Raw genomic sequence first — 9,510 nt, 5'->3', positions numbered from 1 at the left:
TCTCTAGGTCCATCCACATCTCTACAAATGACCCAATTTTGTTCCTTTTTATGGCCGAGTAATACTCCATTGTATATATATATATATATACCACACCTTCTTTATCCATTCACCTGTCAATGGACATTTAAGTTGTTTCCATGTCTTGGAAATAGTGCTGCTATGAACACTGGGGTGCATGTATCTTTTTGAATTATGGTTTTCTCTGGATATATGCCCAAGAGTAGGATTGTAGGATCTTATGGTAGCTCTAGTTTTAGTTTTTTAAGGAACCTGCATGCTATTATTCACAATGGCTGCATCAGTTTACACTCCCACTAACAATGTAGGAGGATTCCCTTTTCTCCACACCCTCTCCAAGATTTATTATTTGTAGACTTTGTGATGATGGCCATTCTAACCAGTGTAAGGTGATACCTCATTGTAGTTTTGATTTGCATTTCTCTTTTATTGAGTTTTTATCAGTTCTTTCTCCTCTTCTCTACAGTGAGGATTTCTCCATTGTCCTTAATCCTCCAATTTCCTCACATCCCTCCATACTCAAGGCAGGTGGCATCAACTCCTACCTCATGGAGAAGATAGAGACCCTCAGAGGGGACATTCTTCAACTTCCCACCATCACATTTACAAACCCATGTGCTTATGCAGCTGTTCTTCCCCCTTGTCTCCTGATGCTATATAAGAAGCACCCTTCATTTCTAATTAGGGTTTAACTGTCCACCAGTCCCCTGCCATGCTTTATCCAGGATGGACCATGCTTTATAAATTATCCCCTCTCTCTTCTATCTTAAACCTTTTGCTCTATACTGAATCTTTCTCATCAGCTTTTAAATATGTCCAAGACTTGGTTTTATCACTTAAACCTGAAAACAATCATGAAATGCATATTGCCTTTCTCGATTTCACAGATGAGAAAATGGAGGCTCATGGAGATTAATGAGGAAAAGATAGAGTAGGGTCCAGACCCAGGACATTACAGCCATATACAATGCCTTTCATTATGGGTCATGCCATGTTCTGTAGCAGCTGATCCTGCCTAAGCTCTCATCTGTGGGCTGTGTAGATCTCTCTTTTTTAGGTATATTCATTACAGGATTGGATTGGCTTCTTGGCAAGCTAATCTGCTGATCAGTGCTCCAGCATTATGGCTTCCCTTAAGGGCCCTAAAGGGAAATAGTTGGGTAGACCCAATCTGTATGTGGGTTGCTCCATCAGTAAAGTGTAACTGATAATATACCTTCTTCCCACCTTCTAGAAGCGTTCTCCTTCTATTTCCTGCCTCCATTTCCCATCTGCAACTTAATAAAGATGGCTAATCCCTCTCCCATGGAAGGTTTTCAATAGCTGAGGGGGAAGGTGCTACATAAATGCTCGATTTAGCCATCTTTTGGGGGAAGCTAACTCCTTGCCTGAGCTGACAGAAAACTGTGATGTGGATGGGGCTGGGTACACTTTCTTTAGAAGAGAAAAAATAGAGCAAGGAGGAGGAAAATTAGGTAAGCATCTGGAGGAAAGACTCAGAGAAGACCCAAGTAAGAACACGGTCAAGCAACTAAATCAACATCCACTGCTGCAGCTATTTGTATCTGCCCTTTGTTAGTCTTAGACCCAGGGGGAAGTGAGGAGGCATGTAGAATGTGGAATATTATTAAAGAAAAAGAACTAGAAGTGAAGAGGAAGTGAGGGGAATGTGAGTCTTACAAGGAAGATAAAAAGAACAGATAAAAAAAGAAACATGGGCCAACAAAGCTAATCTCTCCTTGTAAAAAGAGGTGATGTGTGTAGAAAGAGACTACATGTCAGTGTTTGGTCCTTGAATGTTACTTTTCCAGCCAAGATAGTAAAGCCTCTAAAATATAGGACTAAGCCAAAAAAACAAAAAAACCAAGAAACTTAAATGAAAAATTATTTTGCTTTAAACAAAGGAATAATTAAAATCCTGAGATAAAATTAAATTTGGATCTAAATTGATGTGGAGTCTAAAGCTTGAAAGTGTAGCTAGAAGTAGTATTGGGGTCAAATCCTGGATTTTGAGCTAAGTAGCTATGTGATATTGGTCAAGTTGCACTTGCCCTAAGCCTAACCCTAACCTATCTGATTATCAGTTTCCTAGTTCATAAAATTATGGAGATTGACTAGATCCACTATTCTCAAGCTGTGATTCCATTAAGAAGCACTTATTTTAATGAGAGATGTTACTGAGGAAGATTGACTGAGTGTGGGACCAATGTGTAAAGAGGACAGACGTTTGAGAAATACTGGACTGTCTCAAAGATTTCTTCTATGTGATAGAGAATAAGAAAATTTAAGGAACTGGTTTGGGACCAATTTCACCTTTAGAAATTCATATATTTAAGTCAGTTAAAGGGGATATACGTAGAATCTATCATATGTTTTTATGTGCCATTAACTGAAAAGCAAATATAAGGAAAGTATGGCAGAAACAAAGGCTGGCAGAAACAAAGGCTTTGCAGAATCTGGAGGAAGTCAAAGTTCCTTTTATCTTGCTGTGTGTCTTCAGATAAGCAGTGAAAAGGAGACTAATTGCTTTTTTTTTAAATATCTTTATTGGAGTATAATTGCTTTACAATGGTGTGTTAGTTTCTGCTTTATAAAAAAGTGAATCAGTTATACATATACATATACATATGTCCCCATATCTCTTCCCTCTTGCAACTCCCTCCCTCCCACACTCCCTATCCCACCCTTCTAGGTGGTCACAAAGCACTGAGCTGATCTCCCTGAGCTATGCGGCTGCTTCCCACTAGCTATCTCTTTTACATTTGGTAGTGTATATATGTCCATGCCACTCTCTCACTTTGTCACAGCTTACCCTTCCCCCTGCCCATATCCTCAAGTCCATTCTCTAGTAGGTCTGAATCTTTATTCCCGTCTTGCCCCTAGGTTTTTCATGACTTTTTTTTTTTTTTTTTAGATTCCATATATAGGTGTTAGCATATGGTATTTGTTTTTCTCTTTCTGACTTACTTCACTCTGAATAACAGTCTCTAGGTCCATCCACCTCACTACAAACAACTCAGTTTCATTCTTTTTTATGGCTCAGTAATATTCCATGGTATATATGTGCCACATCTTCTTTATCCATTCATCTGTTGATGGACACTTAGGTTGCTTCCATGTCCTGGCTATTGTAAACAGAGCTGCAATGAATATTGTGGTACATGACTCTTTTTGAATTATGGTTTTCTCAGGGTATATGTCCAGTAGTGAGATTTCTGGGTCCTATGGTAGTTCTATTTTTAGTTTTTTAAGGAACCTCCATACTGTTCTCCATAGTGGCTGTACCAATTTACATTCCCATCAACAGTGCAAGAGGGTTCCCTTTTCTCCACACCCTCTCCAGCATTTATTGTTTGTACATTTTAAAATTTTGGTCATTCTGACCTGTGTGAGATGATACCTCATTGTAGTTTTGATTTGCATTTCTCTAATGGTTAGTGATGTTGAGCATCCTTTCATGTGTTTGTTGGCAATCTGTATATATTCCTTGGAGACATGTCTATTTAGGTCTTCTGCCCATTTCTGGACTGGGTTGTTTGTTTTTTTGATATTGAGCTGCATGGGCTGCTTGTAAATTTTGGAGATTAATCCTTTGTCAGCTGTTTCATTGGCAAATATTTTCTCCCATTCTGAGGGTTGTCTTTTTGTCTTGTTTATGGTTTTCTTTGCTGTGCAAAAGCTTTTAAGTTTCAGTAGGTACCACTTGTTTATTTTTGTTTTTATTTCCATTTCTCTAGGAGGTGGGTCAAAAAGGATCTTGCTGTGATTTATGTCATAGAGTGTTCTGCCTATGTTTTCCTCTAAGAGTTTGATAGTGTCTGGCCTTACATTTAGGTCTTTAATCCATTTTGAGTTTATTTTTGTGTATGGTGTTAGGGAGTGTTCTACTTTCATTCTTTTCCATGTAGCTGTCCAGTTTTCCCAGCATGACTTATTAAAGAGGCTGTCTTTTCTCCATTGTATATTCTTGCCTCCATTATCAAAGATAAGGTGATCATATGTGCATTGGTTTATCTCTGGGCTTTCTCTCCTGTTCCATTAATCTATATTTCTGTTTCTGTGTCAGTACCATACTGTCTTGATTACTGTAGCTTTGTAGTATAGTTTGAAGTCCGGGAGCCTGATTCTCCAGCTCCAGTTTTCTTTCTCAAGATTGCTTTGGCTATTTGGGGTCTTTTGTGTTTCCATACAAATTGTGAAATTTTTTGTTCTAGTTCTGTGAAAAATGCCAGTGGTAGTTTGATACACATTGAATGTGTATCACATTGCCAGTGGTAGTTTGATACACATTGAATGTGTAGAATGCTTTGGGTAGTAGAGTCATTTTCACAATGTTGATTCTTCCAATTCAAGAACATGGTATATCTCTCCATCTATTTGTATCATCTTTAATTTCTTTCATCAGTGTCTTATAATTTTCTGCATACAGGTCTTTTGTCTCCTTAGGTAAGTTTATTCCTAGATATTTTATTCTTTTCATTGCAATGGTAAATGGGAGTGTTTTCTTAGTTTCACTTTCAGATTTTTCATCATTAGTGTATACAAGTGCAAGAGATTTCTGTGCATTAATTTTGTATCCTGCTACTTTACCAAATTCATTGATTAGCTCTGGTAGTTTTCTGCTAGCATCTTTAGGATTCTCTACATACAGTATCATGTCATCTGCAAACAGTGACAGCTTTCCTTCTCTTTTCCGATTTGGATTCCTTTTATTTCTTTTTCTTCTCTGATTGCTGTGGCTAAGACTTCCAAAACTATGCTGAATAATAGTGGTTAGAGGGGGCAACCTTGTCTTGTTCCTTATCTTAGAGGAAATGGTTTCAGTTTTTCACCATTGAGGACGAAGTTGGCTGTGGTTTTGTCATATATGACCTTTATTATGTTGAGCAAAGTTCCCTCTATGCCTATTTTCCGGAGGGTTTTTATCATAAATAGGTGTTGAATTTTGTGGAAAGCTTTCTCTGCATCTGTTGAGATGATCATATGGTTTTTCTCCTTCAATTTGTTAATATGGTGTGTCACATTGATTGAGTTGCATATATTAAAGAATGCTTGCATTCCTGGGATAAATCCCACTTGATCATGGTGTATGATCCTCCTAATGTGCTGTTGGATTCTGTTTGCTAGTATTTTGTTGAGGATTTTTGCATCTATGTTCATCAGTCATATTGGCATGTAACTTTTCTTTCTTTGTGACATCGTTGTCTGTTTTTGGTATCAGGGTGATGGTGGCCTTACAGAATGAGTTTAGCATGCTCCTCCCTCTGCTATATTTTGGAAGACTTTGAGAAGGATAGGTGTTAGGTCTTCTCTAAATATTTGATAGAATTCTCCTGTGAAGCCATCTGATCCTGGGCTTTTGTTTGTTGGAAGATTTTTAATCACGGTTTCAATTTCAGTGCTTGTGATTGGTCTGTTCATATTTTCTATTTCTTCCCGATTCACTCTTGGAAGGGTGTGCATTCCTAAGAATTTTTCCATTTCTTCCAGGTGTCCATTTTATTGGCATATAGTTGCTTGTAGTAATCTCTCATGATCCTTTGTATTTCTGCCGTGCCAGTTGTTACTTCTTTTTCATTTCTAATTCTGTTGATCTGAGTCTTCTCCCCTTATTTCTTGATGAGTCTGGCTAATGATTTATCTAGTTTGTTTATCTTCTCAAAGAACCAGCTTTTAGTTTAATTGATCTTTGCTATTGTTTCCTTCATTTCTTTTTCATTTATTTCTAATCTGATCTTTATGATTTCTTTCCTTCTGCTAACTTGGGTACTTTTTTATTCTTCTTTCTCTAATTGCTTTAGGTGTAAAGTTAGGTTGTTTATTTGAGATGTTTCTTGTTTCTTAAGGTAGGATTGTATTGCTATAAACTTCCCTCTTAGTACTGCTTTTGCTGCATCCCATAGGTTTTGGGTCGTTGTGGCTCCATTGTCATTTGTTTCTAGGTATTTTTTGCTTTCCTCTTTGATTTCTTCAGTGATCTCTTAGTTATTAAGCAGTGTGATGTTTAGCCTCCATGTGTTTGTATTTCTTACAGATTTTTTTCCTGTAATTGATATCTAGTCGCATAGCATTGTGGTCGGAAAAGATACTTGATACGATTTCAGTTTTCTTAAATTTACCAAGGCTTGATTTGTGACCCAAGATATGATCTGTCCTGGAGAATGTTCCATGAGCACTTGAGAAGAATGTGTATTCTGTTATTTTTGTATGGAATGTCCTATAAATATCAGAAAAGTCCATCTTGTTTAATGTATCATTTAAAGCTTGTGTTTCCTTATTTATTTTCATTTTGGATGATCTGTCCATTGGTGAAAGTGGGGTGTTAAAGTCCCCTACTATGATTGTGTTACTGTTGATTTCCCCTTTTATGGCTGTTAGTATTTGACTTATGTATCGAGGTGCTTCTATGTTGGGTGCATATATATGTATAATTGTTATATCTTCTTGGATTGATCCCTTTATCATTATGTAGTGTCCTTCTTTGTCTCTTGTAATAGTCTTTGTTTTAAGTCTATTTTGTCTGGTATAAGAATTGCTACTCCAGCTTTCTTTTTTTTTTTTTTATAAATTTATTTATTTATTTTTGGCTGTGTTGGGTCTTCGTTTCTGTGCGAGGGCTTTCTCTAGTTGTGGCAAGTGGGGGCCACTCTTCATCGCGGTGCGCGGGCCTCTCACTGTCGCGGCCTCTCTTGTTGCGGAGCACAGGCTCCAGACGCGCAGGCTCAGGAGTTGTGGCTCACGGGCCCAGTTGCTCCGCGGCATGTGGGATCTTCCCAGACCAGGGCTCGAACCTGTATCCCCTGCATTGGCAGGGAGATTCTCAACCACTGCGCCATCAGGGAAGCCCCCCAGCTTTCTTTTGATTTCCATTTGCATGGAATATCTTTTTCCATCCCCTCACTTTCAGTCTGTATGTGTCCCTAGGTCTGAAGTGAATCTCTTGTAGGCAGCATATATACAGGTCTTGTTTTTGTAACCATTCAGCCAGTCTATGTCTTTTGGTTGGAGCATTTAATCCATTTACATTTAAGATAATTATCGATATGCATGTTCCTTTTACTGTTTTCTTAATTGTTTTGGGTTTATTATTATAGGTCTTTTCCTTCACTTGTGTTTCCTGCCTAGAGAAGTGCCTTTAGCATTGTTGTAAAGCTGGTTTGCTGGTGCTGAATTCTCTTAGCTTTTGCTTCTCTGTAAAGGTTTTAATTTCTCTGTCAAATCTGAATGAGATCCTTGCTGAGTAGAGTAATCTTGGTTGTAGTTTTTTCTCCTTCATCACTTTGAATATGTCCTGCCACTCCCTTCTGGCTTGCAGAGTTTCTGTTGAAAGATCAGCTGTGAACCATATGGGCATTCCCTTATGTGTTATTTGTTGTTTTTCCCTTGCAGCTTTTAATATTTTTTCTTTGTATTTAATTTTTGATAGTTTGATTAATATGTGTCTTGGCATGTTTATCCTTGCATTTATCCTATATGGGACTCTCTGTGCTTCCTGGGCTTGATTAACTATTTCCTTTCCCATATTAGGGAAGTTTTCAACTATAATCTCTTTAAGTATTTTTTCACTCCCTTTCTTTTTCTCTTCTTCTTCTGTGACCCCTATAATTTGAATGTTGGTGTGTTTAATGTTGTCCCAGAGGTCTCTGAGACCATCCTCAATTCTTTTCTTTCTTTTTTCTTTATTCTGCTCTGCAGTAGTTTTTTCACTATTTTATCTTCCAGGTCACTTATCCATTCTTCTGCCTCAGTTATTCTGCTATAGATCCCTTCTAGAGAATTTTTAATTTCATTTATTGTACTGTTCATCAGTGTTTGTTTGCTCTTCAGTTCTTCTAGGTCCTTGTTAAACATTTCTTGTATTCTCTCCATTCTATTTCCAAGATTTTCTATCATCTTTACTATCATTATTCTGAATTCTTTTTGAGGTAGACTGCCTATTTCCTCTTCATTTGTTAGGTCTGGTGGGTTATTACCTTGCTCTTTCATGTGCTGTGTGTTTCTCTTTCTTCTCATTTTGATTATTTTACTGTGTTTGGGGTCTCCTTTTCGTAGGCTGCACGTTCATAGTTTCCATTGTTTTTGGTGCCTGTCCTCAGTGGCTAAGGTAGGTTCAGTGGGTTGTGTAGACTTCCTGGTGGAGAGGACTATTGCTTATGTTCTGGTGGATGAGGCTGGATCTTGTTTTTCTACTGGGCAGGTCCACGTCTGGTGGTGTGTTTTGGGGTGTCTGTGGCCTTATTATGATTTTAGGCAGCCTCTGTGCCTACAGATGGGGTTTTCTTCCTGTCTTGCTAGTTGTGTGGCATAGGGTATCCAGCACTGTAACTTGCTGGTCGTTGAGTGGAGCTGGGTCTTGGTGTTGAGATGGAGATCCCTGGGAGATTTTCACCGTTTGATTATACATGGAGCTGGGAGGTCTCTTATGGACCAGTGTCCTGAACTTGGCTCTCCCACCTCAGTTGCACAGCCCCGACGCCTGGCTGGAGCACCAAGAGCCTGTCCTCCACACAGCTTTCGCCCTGCCATAGTCTCGAAGCTCTAATTGCTTTTTAATTAATGTCATACAGGGGTTAAGTTGCCTGGGTTCAGGGGCACCATTGAGGGTAATGAAACGCAATCAGTCCTCAATCACTCACTTTATCAATGAGCCACAGAGACCAGAGACCAGCTTCAGCCCCCAAATAGCATAGCACTGGCAAGGGAGTCAATCCAAACTGGGAAAGAAAACCAGAACCTTGTTCGAACATGTGGCAGCCACACAGGGCCTTCCATCCATGATGTGGTCCTTGCATACCTCATCAGAGTCATCCCTGCCTGTGGTAGGCAGAATAATGACCCACCCACCCCCACAACCCACCCAAAGATGTGCACACCCTAATCCCCAGAACCTGTTACCTTGGATGGAAATAGGGATTTTTCAGATATGATTAAGGTTACAGACATTGAAATAAGTATATTATCCTGGATTATCCAGGTAGGCCTTTTCTAATCACATGAATCATTAAAAGTGGGGAACCTTTCCCGGCTTTTGTCAGAGAAAGATATGTACCAAAAGCAGGGTCACATGATGCTACATTGCTGGCTTTGAAGATCAAAGAAGGGGGCCACAAGCCAAGGAATATGGGTGAACTCTAGAAGCTGAATAAGACTTAACTCAAGGGCTTCCCTGGTGGCACAGTGGTTGAGAGTCCACCTGCCGATGCAGGGGACATGGGTTTGTGCCCCAGTCCGGGAAGATCCCACATGCCGCAGAGCGGCTAGGCCCGTGAGCCATGGCTGCTGAGCCTGTGCGTCCGGAGGCTGTGCTCCACAACGGGAGAGGCCACAACAGTGAGAGGGCCACGTACCGCAATTAAAAAAAAAAAGACTTGGGCTTCCCTGGTGGCGCAGTGGCTGCGAGTCCGCCTGCCGATGCAGGGGACACGGGTTCGTGCCCCGGTCTGGGAAGATCCCACATGCCGCAGAGCGGCTGGGCCCCTGGGGCATGGC

This window comes from Lipotes vexillifer, unplaced genomic scaffold (assembly GCF_000442215.2).
Source record: "Lipotes vexillifer unplaced genomic scaffold, Lipotes_vexillifer_v1.1 scaffold1309, whole genome shotgun sequence".
NCBI classification, from domain to species: Eukaryota; Metazoa; Chordata; class Mammalia; order Artiodactyla; family Lipotidae; genus Lipotes; species Lipotes vexillifer.
The sequence above is the reverse complement of the archived record's forward strand: the minus strand, read 5'-3'. Positions refer to the sequence as shown.